Consider the following 12,662-nt stretch of genomic DNA (forward strand, 5'->3'; position numbering starts at 1 on the left):
CCAAATACAGCCCCTACATCTGGGGCCTCATTGGATCATGCTTCCCCCACCTCCTCTTCCACTGTTTTCACCATCTGACAGATGTCAGACATGCTGCGACAGGCTCAGCCCCAGAGATATTATGACGAGAGGAAACACAGGGATCAAGAGGGAATCTATCTTATCATCTCAGGTATAAAAGGAGATTAGCCGACACACCTGAGGAGAAGGCTGTACTGGTTTACATGGCATTAATGACCGGTTAAACAAAGGTGGTGTTAAGAGTTGTGCCCTATACAGCTGCCATATCAGGTTTGCTTTCCTCAGATCAATCAATTACACCTCACCTCTGTTGCCTTTATTTAAGCCAAGATCAAGTTTTAGCTTGTACTCTCTTATGTCCCCTTTTTAGCCCTGGCGCTGTCATATAGAAACAGTGGAACTGAATACCCGCTCATACCTAACTCCACGATTATTTAATATGTCAATCATCATCATTTGTTTCTAATAAACAAAATAATGGTTTAAAGTGAGGTATTGTTATCGGTTTTTATCTGTATGTCTGGAAGCTTGTGAGCACGGACTGACTGCCTGCTGATATCAGAACTGTCATATCTTCCTATTTATATATGCACATTTGTGTTTACTCAAGTCTGTGCCAATTCATGACAGGATATCTGACAGGAATAGAGTGTGCCAAATAAATGTAAACCCTCCCTTCTGGTCACATGAGGCCCCTGCTGGCTCCATAGATGTGTCTCTATTACCGACAGATGCAGGAACACCATGCTGGCTCCAAAAACTGTACGTCTCAAGGTGCCTAAGAGGGGGGCTTGTTTGTTACAATGAGGAAATCTATGGGTAGAGTTGAAGGCAGGTGGGCTCCGCTGATTAAAAAGAATGAATAAAATGGCTGAATGTTAGACAGGTGTTCTGGCTGGTGCTGATACACCTGCAAGGGTTGTGGAAGTGAAATGAACACTTTGCTGCTGCAGTGCAGTTTTATATATTTATTTTGTAAATGGTGACTGGATTTTCTATTTGTGTAACTTTACAGCATTGCTTTTCCGATGTGTGATTTTTATTTGCCTTTTAAAGCATTTTACAGTATTTGCTGCTACCTTGTTAACATCAGTCTGGACAACATGCTGAACACATGTTGTACACTATATACAACATATGGTGCAGCAGACGACCCAGAGCACACAAACAAATGTATGTATATTTGTTTTTGTTTATAGCTTTTGGGTAGGTGGGAGCGAAATGAATAAATTAGGAATTAGGGCTGTGAATCAGTAACAACACTCTAATTGTTGACACATCTTACTTACTTAACCGCAATTTAATTATAGAAACTGTTGAACTTGTAATAATTTCAGACTGAATTACCAAATTAATATAGAATAAATACAAAGGCATTCTACTTTAAATTTTATCTGTTTAACTGCATTTTAATTTGAGAAACTCTAAATCTGAATCTCCATTGGTGGACCTTTGGTTACATGTTTCTCAATATTGTATACTATTCTAATAAAGGCATAAACCTGAATCAGGTCATGTGGTTCAGATGATATGGTCAAAGGAAACATGAATTTATTAAGTAGAAAATAAAGGAAAACTGTTTCCATGTCCATGACAATCAAAGTAATTGTTAATCAGTTCTAATAGTAAGTCTCTCAGGTCAGCTAACTGATGCCAAGCAATTTTCTATTCAAAGTCCAAAAAAAATTACTTCATAAATATGACACAATTGTCTGTATGTGTGCTTCTGTCTGCCTGTTTATATGCAAATTTTAAATGTGCTTAAATAAAAACCTGTGTGGAAATGCAGGACATAAATACTTTTTAAAACCATTTTTTAACAAGAAATGGCAGTGAAGGCTAATGCTAATGGGTTTTCAAACATACCTTTACATTGTGGTACCTGGTGGTGTTTTAGCACTATCAGCACTAGTTGGATCACTGATGTTGGCTTTTCAGTATTTTCAAACTCAAATAATTCAGTATTTTAAATTGCTTCCAATCCTATCTCCTAAGGAGACCACTGTATTAAGGAAATCGGTACAATATGTTCGTTATTATCAGACATATATTTGATTATAAGTACCTATAAACCATCTTTTAGTGAGTGAGAGTGGTGTGAAAATGGTAAGCTAATGCTGCTTTTATTCACTGTTTGCATATACGGGGTTCTGGTCTTCCACGTGCATGCTGTCATCTTTACTGTGTGTTAAAGTGCCACTTGGCAGCCCAGACAAATAACAACAATGTAAGCAGATGCAGTAGTTTTTTTTTTTTTGTGCCTGCTAGTGCCCTCTAGATGACCACAGCTGCTGAAAAACATCACAGGGTAAATAAAGATTAGAAGAAAAGGTTTAATAATTAAGAAAAGACACAACTATAATGAGACTCCGCAACACCAATAGTCATCTCTTCTTTAATATGTTTGCTTCAAGGTAGCTGATAGATACACTTTTATTCCTGTTTTTATTTTGTTAAAAAAAGTAACATTTTTGCAAGATTTAAATGTTTACACAACTTGAGACAACATTCAGACAAGCAAAGCTATACTACGTACAATGTAAATGTGCTGCTATGTGCACCGTGCCTCTGGACCCTTGTATGTGTTTGCATGAACACATCACTTGTGAGTGCCAGATTCAATGTGCTGATGCACACTTGATGATTGACTATGGGAGAGCGTGTGAGTGAGCAGGAGATAGTGGTGTGTGTATGTGTATTCTGATTACTGCACCACCCCCCTGCTGAGACACTTAAATGTGGTCAGACGCACACCGACTGATGGCCATTAATAATGCACATGGTGCGAGGATCCAGCAGCCTGCGTTATCATCTGGGACAATTGGACTGTTCCTGTTGGAAGCCCCCATCTCAACAGACGGATGGCTTCAATTTCCTATCTCATGAGGAAGAAAACTAGGGGGAAAAAAACCTTCATTGTCAGACTAGCCTGGACCAAGTCTTTGAGTGAGTATCATTGTCCCATTTAATGCACGATTATTACCATTATGTCCCTGCATGAGACAGCCAGGGTGTTTGTGCTGGAGAATCAGTCTTTATAATGGTTTAAGCATTCACTAACAGATGAGGCTATATTTCACAGTTAGTCAGCGGGAGTTCTGGCCCAGCTGTTTGGATGATATTGTGTGGGAGAGGAAGGATTCTGTGTGTGAGTGAGAGGCAAAGAGACAAAGTTTGGAAGACGGGTGTCATTTGTTAAGTGATCACAGCACAGAAAATCTAAAAATTCGCAACACAATTTCAGCTTCTGCGGTGTTATATCTACTTGTTATCATTCTGTCATCAGGACTTATGAGTCTATCAAACGTCAAACAAAATACAAATAATTTGAAAGAAGATTTAAGCAGTCAGACAGGAATGTCTGGGAGTCTTTAAGCTAGACGTGCGGCTGATTTTATCTTTTCGGAAAGTAGTTCTCTCTTTTGACAAGCTGACTGCGGTCGCATGTTGCGTGCATCTTTGCATCAAAGAAAATGGGATGGGCGAGGGAGGGGAGGGGAGGGGGGGGGGGTTGTCTACGTGTGCAAGTGTGTGCTTGTGAGTGCATCTGCATGTGTGCACAGCAGCATTTCCACATGTGGCTGTGCTGGCATCACTGTAAACCAGTGCCTCTGCCTTAGGAAGAACAGAACTATATTTCTCCTTTGTTTAGGTGATGTCACATTCAGACTATGATGGTAACACTTCCAGTGCTTCACAGTCAATAACTACCACACATTAGTCTGGAAACCATTGTCCTGCCACTTCCTTCTGCTGGTCCATGACCAACGGCCCACTTACATCCCTAATCAGGCCCTGATGAGAGCAGCCCAGCCTGCCGCCCACTGTTCCTATATGGCTCGGGGGCTGTTTGAGGTGGTTTTCCGGTGATGGAGGTGGTGGAAACTCTTCAGCCACTGTGCTGTTCCAGTCCTGGCATGGAAATGGGCCCCATTAGAGGTTTTCCCCTGTAGATGTGAGGACATAGTAGGCACAGTGGCAGTGTGAAACTACATGTGGAGAAATATCCAATGAGGAAAGAAGGGAGATGGGCTGAGGCAGTTTTTCCTGCTTCTGTTTATAAGGATTCAAAGTGTTTGTCATGTGCACAGAAAGAAAGCATGTTTCCCTGCAAAATGAAATTCTTACTTTGCCGTCCACAATAAATGCCATAGTAAAATAAAAAGGACAATTACATCAATCGCCTGCATCACCACAACATTTGAGCATCACTTCACATATTTGAGTACATTTGAGTTAGTATAATAAAAGTATTCCTAGCATTCTCCCAGCCCAGTGGCTGGTAGGCATCTTCTTCAATAAGGCACCGACATCTGTCTGCTGCAATTGCCCACTGAGCAGTCTTCCAAAATGGAAGCCAGAGACCCTGTGTGTGTGTGTGTGTGTGTGTGTGTGTCTGTGTCTGTGTGTGAGAAACGGTGACACACATTATCTGGCTGCATGCCATCAGCACACCGTGAACACAGGACTTAAATGAACACATTAACTAAGTCATTGAGCAGCCTCCCACCCATATCGAGTCATACCTGCATTTACTGTCTTATACTGTGTGACTGCTGTTTCTTCCCATGTATTGAATACTAATGTGTTTCTTTTGGCTAAAGCAGAGACGTCTTACTCTCCATCAACAAGTCATATGAAACATGCAATTACTTTATTACATGGTAGATTTCATTACCATTTTTCGTCCATTCTCTTTCCATTGCTTCCCCCTACTTTTATAATTGCATACCCTGCACACTCTTTCTGAGCAGATGTTTGTAGGCTGTCCGTAAGGTACACAGATAAAAGGCCATTGTTGCTTCTGGTGTATCATTAGTTACCATTCAGATCAAATGATAGGAGTCATGGATAGTTCACCAGACTAAATTTATCTCCTCCAGTTTTGAAGCCAGATTCAAACATTCATTTTTATATTTTTTCTTCTTCAGGGCATTGGCTTTTTCACACTTGTTCAAAGACACACGAATAATCAAATGGGGATCCTGCATTTCATTACCATGCTTTTGATAGTGTCTGTGTCACTGGGAATCAAATTCTGCCATTGTACATGTGAGGCTGACAGCTGAGGATATGCTTAAAGAACAGAGCAAAAGAAACTTTTACTTGTCGTGTGCATTCAGAAATATTAAGCTTGAACAGATATTTAGAAACGATATTTTAACAAATAGACAATTTACGACTGTTTTTTAATTGTATTTATCAATAATGTACAGTGACTGTTGTAAGAGTTATCCAGCCCCCTTGAAATTGATACTAGAAAGGAGAAGAAAAAACGACTAATCCATTGTTATTTTTGGTCCCTGTTGGGATTTGTTTACGAGCGAAAAATACTTTAAATCAACCTGTACTGTAAGTGAACAGTTATCATATTTTAATCTTGTTCAGAGCAGTGTCATTTATTCAGGAGGCCCATGTTCTTGGCTCAACCCAGACGTGATTTACTTATGCGGGTGGACTTAAAGTAATGATCTATAGTTCGATCAGTCACTGACCACTTTTGTTAAGTAATATTCAACTGCTCACTAATGCAAACGTGTCTAGGATTGCCCATCCCCAGCATTGGAAAGGGTTGTCTCAGGATTCCGCTGTTAAAAAACAAAAACAAAAACACATCGGGTCCGCTGTGATGACCCAAAAACGTCACGTCTATGGTCAAGACAATCTGTGGAAGTTTAAACCAAGCATCAGAAGGGAGAAGAAAGGTGAATATGTAGTATAATGTAGGACAGTTGTTGGTTCTCATATGCACTGGTCTGAGTGGCCCGAAACTGCTGATCTCCTGGGATTTTCATGCACAGCAGTCTCTAGGGTTTACGGAGAATGGCCTGAAACAGAGAAAATGAGTGAGTGGCAGGTCTCTAGGCAAAATTTGCCTGTTGGTGCCAGAGGTCAGAGGAGAATGGCCCGACTGATTCGAGCTGATAGGATGGCAACAGCATCTCAAATAACCAAACTGAGGTATGCAGAACATTTTAAACCTTAAAGCAGATGGGCAGAAGAAGGATTACTGATCATCTCCATTTCTTTATGACCACAGTGTACTCGTCTTCTGATGGCTACTTCCAGCAGGATATAATGTGCCATGTCACAAAGCTAAAATCCTCTTTTACACCAAAGGTTTGATGCCTTCCATGGGAAAAGCACTGATAACTGATGTTACTGAATCCACAAGAGAAAGCAAGTCACATATTGCCAATGTAACCATGCTAGCTGCATTTTGAACAGTCTGCTAAAAATTTGATGTGCTGTTTTAAGATCACAGGAATGGCATAAAATGTATATTGGGCTGAATTCTCACATAAAATAGTATTTATATAGAAGATGTAAAATTGGTGATAGTCCAGCTACAAAATTGGAGAGGACCCCAAGAAGAGCACACTAACCTCAAATCTAAGTCCATGTCCTTTTTAATAAGCTGCAATAAAAGGAAACTGCCAGACGGCTGATATAACAGCTTCCATTCGATTGTCCTCCAGCAGGGCTAAAAAGGTGAAGGGGAGATCTTATTTTTGGTTTTATAGTGTCAAAGGGTGGAATTGTAACCTGCATAAAATGTGTCCCTGGCTTAAACTGAAGAAAATACTCATCAATGAGCACATATATGTTGCCATGAATATTTTAAGGCTGCTGGAGAGTGCATAGTGTTTACAAGGATACAAGTGGTGAGAAGACGTGGTAGGGGTGCCTCCTGTTTTCTTTTTTCCCCAGAGTGAGGTAGATGGTATCAGAAGTGTCTGGACCGGGAGGGGAAAAAGTGCTAAAGAGAGGAATGGGAAATTAGGGGTTGGAGTCTGAAAGGAGAGAGTCTACAACCCCTTTTCCCTCCTCGCTACCATATTCCATCCATTAGTGGAAGTGGTGCGTTTCTACACTGTGGTTACTACTCTTCAGGTTGACTTATCCCTCTTGAAGCATACACGAGTCGAGGGGGGAGGCAGTAGATGGAGAAGCAAATGGAAGTGATGAAGGCAGAGGTGGGTGGTAATTAGAAACATTAATGTTATTGGAGGGTTATCTGTCCATCTTTCCTCCTGGTGTGTTTTTGGATTCTGGTGAGAGTTAAAAAGTGAAATTAGCCTGGCAGCCAATTACAGAGCCTTTTCTCTGTCCCTGATAACAGGGCTATTAATACTTTGGCAATAGTTAGCACTTAACCGGCGATGGAAGCCTGTTGATGAGCAGTGAAAGTTTATCAACTTCTCCCTGGGCTCCAGTACTTCCTTACAAGAAAGAGTATTAGCTGTAACCATGAGGGGCTAAGCTTCAGGCCTCTTATCAACTGATTACTTACTAAAACCATCAAGTGCATTTTTAATGGAAAAGGGGGAAGAGTTGTTTCTACGGTGAAATGTAAAAACAGCTCACGGCAAACAATACTTGAGTGCTGTCATAAATTATAACAATGTTTTGTAGAGTTTTAAACTCATCCCTCGTATAAATGGCTGGTTTCAGGCGCTGTGTGTGCATGATGATGTAGTTGTTGAAGGATTTTTCCTCCCTCCAGGAAGGCACATTAGGCTGTTTCCTTGAAGACTTATTCTTAAATGTCTTTCTCTAGTTGGGTCTTCAACAGAATGAGTGCGTGTAGTTGTTAGTCAGCTTCTTTGATTGTCTAGTTTTTTTTACTGCACATATTTATAACTCTAATTACTGTATTTGTTTAAGTGAAACACTTGGTGGCAAAAGACATGATATTGTGCACAAATGGAGACTCCGTAATTGACGTAACACCAAGGCACAGAAACAAGGGAAAATTCAGTAGTTACAACGGCAACAAAATTCAGAAGAACAACTTCATTGTCTGACTGTTTTTGGCTTTCTGTCATTGGCCTCTGGTTTTGACACACATCTTAAGGCAGAGACACACCCAGCTAATATTAAGGAACTAGCAGTAATGACATCCAACTGTTGCATCACTTCGTGCTGCCTACTTCTGGGCCAAAATTTGTCATTTTAATACAACGCCAAGACTATAAAGTAGCACGTACAACATGGTCTGCGTAAGACAGTAACTTTCCATCCACGTGTCATGTCATGGAAAACCATCTCATTGAGAAAATATTATTGTATTGGACTGTTGAAGTGAAGATGAAAAGTTTTAAGACTTTGCCATTTGCTTGCTATTGTCACCTCAGTTTCATTCGTGTGCACTGATATTTTACTTGGATTGAACTGTACTCTCCAAGGTAATTGTTGAGATCTGCAACAAAGACGCCAGTTGATAAAAATTTTTTTTTTGAGGGACAGCAATATAGGTGTGCCTGTGGAAATAGCGGTAGAGCAGGTTGTCCATCAAATGCACGGTCAGCTTAACAATCCCCAGTTCATGCAGTCCACATGCTGAAGTATCCTTGAGCAAGTCACAGAACCCCAAGTTACTCCTGTGTCTCAATTTCAAGTCAATTGGGATAAATGCATCTGCTAAATAACTAATTGTAAATGCACAATTTGGGTCATCATTTTACTGCTATGTCTAGTTTAACCAAAATTTTACATGTTGATGATTTTGCTGCATTGGGAGATCTCCCTTAGAAGTATTCAAATTGATGGAAATTTGAAAAAAAAAACCACATTGTTTTTGTTAAGTATTAATAGATTTTTAGGACACTTAACAATTCAAAATATATGCTGTAAGTTTATATATACATTGGCAGTGGCTGTATAAAAAAATATAAATGAATGGAGAGTTTTGGTACTTGCCATACAACTGCTGATTTCTGCATAAAAATAACTTACAGGATGCAGCTTATCATAATTTTCAATACAATTTTTTTTATTTGTAATCTTTAGAAAAAATCGTGACAGAACTGCTATGTCATGGGTCAAGTGTGATAGGGCTGTGTTTCAGTGTTGCTCACTGCTTTAAAAAAAGACGACACTGACACTCTTTTAGGATGTTGATTTCCACTGGGAACATATACGATGAAATATCCACTCACCGCTCTGTAAGACACTTTGTACTTATGAGGTCCACGCCTTTCCTCAGCTGCTTTAGAGATGAGCAAATGAGTCCAGATGTAACACAGTAAATAACCCCATCAAGATGAAGCAAAGTGGAATGTCAGTGTGCTCTCTCTCCCTTTTTATGTCTGGATCTGTATTTATGCCTCTGTGAATGCATGTGTCAGTGTGTTTCCTTGTTGTTGCGTGCATGCCTGCATATGTTTATGCTCTTACAAGTGTATACGTGAGTGAGACAATAATGCTGGCCTTGCAAAATTGTGGGAGAGAGTCTCAGGAAAAGCATGAGTGCCCCTTTAACAGAGAGGAGAGGGAGGCAAAAGACAGAACTCAACCGTACATTTATGGATGAAAATTTCATGACGCTAAATCTAGACAGACTTTTAGTGTCAGTCAGGATTATGGCAGCAGCCTGAACATTCATGAATTATTAAACCAGTAGAGAGATCCCTGGGTGCTTTGACCAGGAGCAGAACACAGAATAGGAAAAGGTGGAGTAAGAATCAAGATTGTAAATAAATAAATAGATCAATGCATGCAAAAGTAAATGCTTGGCTGACCTCAAGCTAGGTTGCATCTTTTGTAGGGACTTCCTGAAGAGCACAGCACAGATCGCAGTGCCTGTATGTGTCTCCTCAGCTTTCAGACTGTAGGGAAACTATGACAAGACAAGGAACTAGTGGTGCTTGCATCCATACATACATCAGGGGAAGGGGCTGGTGAAGAGATGTTTCTGCTACAAAAGCCCGTGCTGTAGAAGAGAGAATCGTAGTGCGGTGCCTTGTCAGCCATCAAGTATCTCTAGCTGGTTAGTGTATTTGGCATTACTGAAATAGTGGAAGAGTGGATTTAGAATGCAAAATAAAACTCATTCAGCAATGACGACAAAACTGCCAGTGTGCAGCTGTTTACACCACTGAACAGATGCCATATTCACCATGACATTTACCACACACCAAGAAATAAAAGGCCGTTGGCAGCTCCTACCCTCTGTATGATGAGGTCTGTGTTTTACTCTGCACATCGTCATATGCCGATTTGATAGACATTGCCTGGCCTGGAATGAGCACTATTGTGCTGTTTGGAATCCAAGATATGTGGGTGTTGCCATTTTATGTATATGTGAATACATAGTTAAAATCATAGGCACTGAAAGCCATGTTCACAACTTTAATTGCTAAATAAATGCTGCTGGCATCTTGTTTTTCTGTCTATCCATCCATTCATTTCCAACCATTCAACCAAAGTCCCACTGCAGTGGTAGCAGGTTCAACTACCCCAGAGAATCTCTTTCCCTAGCCACATTCTGCAGTTCCCCCTAGGGGATCCTGAGGTGCTGAAAGGCTAGATGAGATGTATCATCTCACCAGCGTGTTCTGGGCCAGCTCTTGGTCTCCTCCCAGTTGGACGTCCCTAGAAAACCTCCAAAGGAAGGCACCCAGGAGGCATCCTAGTAAGATGCCTGAACCACATCAACTGCTTCTTTTCCTCAGAGAATCACTACCTAACCATAGCGGAGGAGTTTGAGACTCTTGATTATCTTGGGACCTCTGTTGTCAGGAGTAAAAGCCCATGGTAGGGTCTCCCAAGGCAAAGTTCCCAGGAGAGGGGCAGTCTAAAAATGAATCAGATGCATCTGACGGAGTGTTGTTTTTCTGTCCACACACATGCTTTCAGATTCCTTTGTAAAATATATTGTTGCCGACATCAAATGCTGTAAGGAGGAGAGAGTTCTATGTAGTTTTTAATCATATGCAGGTTGTTTGAGCGAGCTGGTTTAGCTCATGCCTGAAAAGAGGCTTTACACCATTGGAGAATTGTTTCGCCTTTGTTTGCAAAGCTGATTATAAAAGTGCCAATAAGATAGTTTTGAAAGGTCTGTGATTCTGTCCACAGAATTCTGCCCTTCTTCAACTTGACACATTACGTTTAAGTCATTATCAAGCAATATATTCACTGCTTCAGAAGTATATTCAGATTTTTTTTTTTTCTGGCTACTTTTTATTTTATTAATTTATTATCTTAATACGGCACCTTCTGTTGTCTAAAGTGGTAAAAGGCTTTTATTGCTATTTTCTCACAAATTATTGGCTAAACAAATCTATAAAAAATACAAATAGATGAACATAATAAGTTATAATATCTTAAATTTGTTGCATTATTTGTGCTGCAGCCTGACTTACAAGCTCTGCAGATGGGAGGGTAAATCAACACTGATAAGATGAACGGCTACACAAATGTAGACGGTTGCTCTGCTCCCCTACTGTCCTTTGCTATGCCACACAGCCAAAAACCAGGTGAGCTGACACCCCTGTATCCCTCTCACTGCTGGAATGTCAAAGGGTGCGTTGTTGACCCAGACGGAGCTGCCACTCTCTGTGGGTGTGGGTGTGGGGCTTTGCACGGTTTATGCCAATGTTCCCTAGGCTCCTTCTGCCGTTTACTTTGTGGCAGAGGGACACCAGCAGAGAGAGGACAGGTGCACGGTCTGCTTTGGTGTATCCACTGTCCCTATATCATCTTCTTTCTTACCTTCCCCATTAAAAACATTCCTCACATTCTCCTCACATTTACCTTTACTCCTCTTCAGCAGGGACCCCCTCCTTCTTGAGCTGCAGGGGTTCTCCTGGGAAAGAAAAAGACAGGTTTTCAAAACAACCTTGCTCAGTGTGCTAGATGTCTCTTTTTGTCTCAGAGATTGTGTGTCTGTGTCATGAACGCCAGTGTAAACACTAACAAAATTTCAAGCTGCAGTCTCAATTAAAACATGCCCTAATTAATTAAAAAGAAAAATAAATAAATAAATTGGCTTGTGTTGTAGTTCTTCGCAGTTTGTCTCTGATGTAAAAAATTATGAGTAGTGCACATTTTTTCACAAAGAATGGTGAAAGAAGCGAATAGACCATGAAATACTGGCCTGATACAATCGTCAGCAAACAAGAAATACATTTATCATTCATTTGGAGGAAATCTATCTGGATAACTGTTTGGTTTGTTTCAACAAAATGACTTTACAATGTGAGAAAATGGATTTAAAAAAAAAAAAAAGAAAACCGCAGAGCCCAACATGCATCTTTAAGTTACTTGTTGTGTCTAATGATTCAAAACACAAAGACACTCAATTTACAATGATATAAGAAGCTGCAATAGTCTGGGAAGTTTGTCAAGCTGAAACTATCATACAGTTGGTATTTAAATCAAAAGGAGGTGATTAATTTACTGATCAACTGATTTATTTGTTTTAGCTGTAGTAGATTTTAAGCATTTAGCATCAATATCTCTCAAAGTGATTCATGATTTTTCTAAAGATGTAATGAATAACTTTGCCTACGTGGATGTCATTCAAAGTGTTATGGGGGTAAATCTCCTAATTTGCAAGCCTAATGGGGTGAAACTCTGCAGATAAATTCAGAAGCCATCCAACAGGACTCCTGTGCAGTCATTGACAGCGACGCAAGCCTGAGATGCACAGGGCACATGTGTTTCTACTTCTTGCCATCTGTTGTGCCGATCATTAGAAAGGATATCACACAGTGTTGAGACCCTCATAGATGCCTGTCTCTCTCACTCATTTATCTCCCTGTTGTCTTCTGAACTTAATTTCATGGCAAACATGAGATTGGATTTGTGGGGGAGTTGAATGGTTTTTACTCGGCAAAGGAATCCTCAAAAGATAG

Source organism: Channa argus, chromosome 20 (assembly GCF_033026475.1).
Source record: "Channa argus isolate prfri chromosome 20, Channa argus male v1.0, whole genome shotgun sequence".
Lineage (NCBI taxonomy): Eukaryota > Metazoa > Chordata > Actinopteri > Anabantiformes > Channidae > Channa > Channa argus.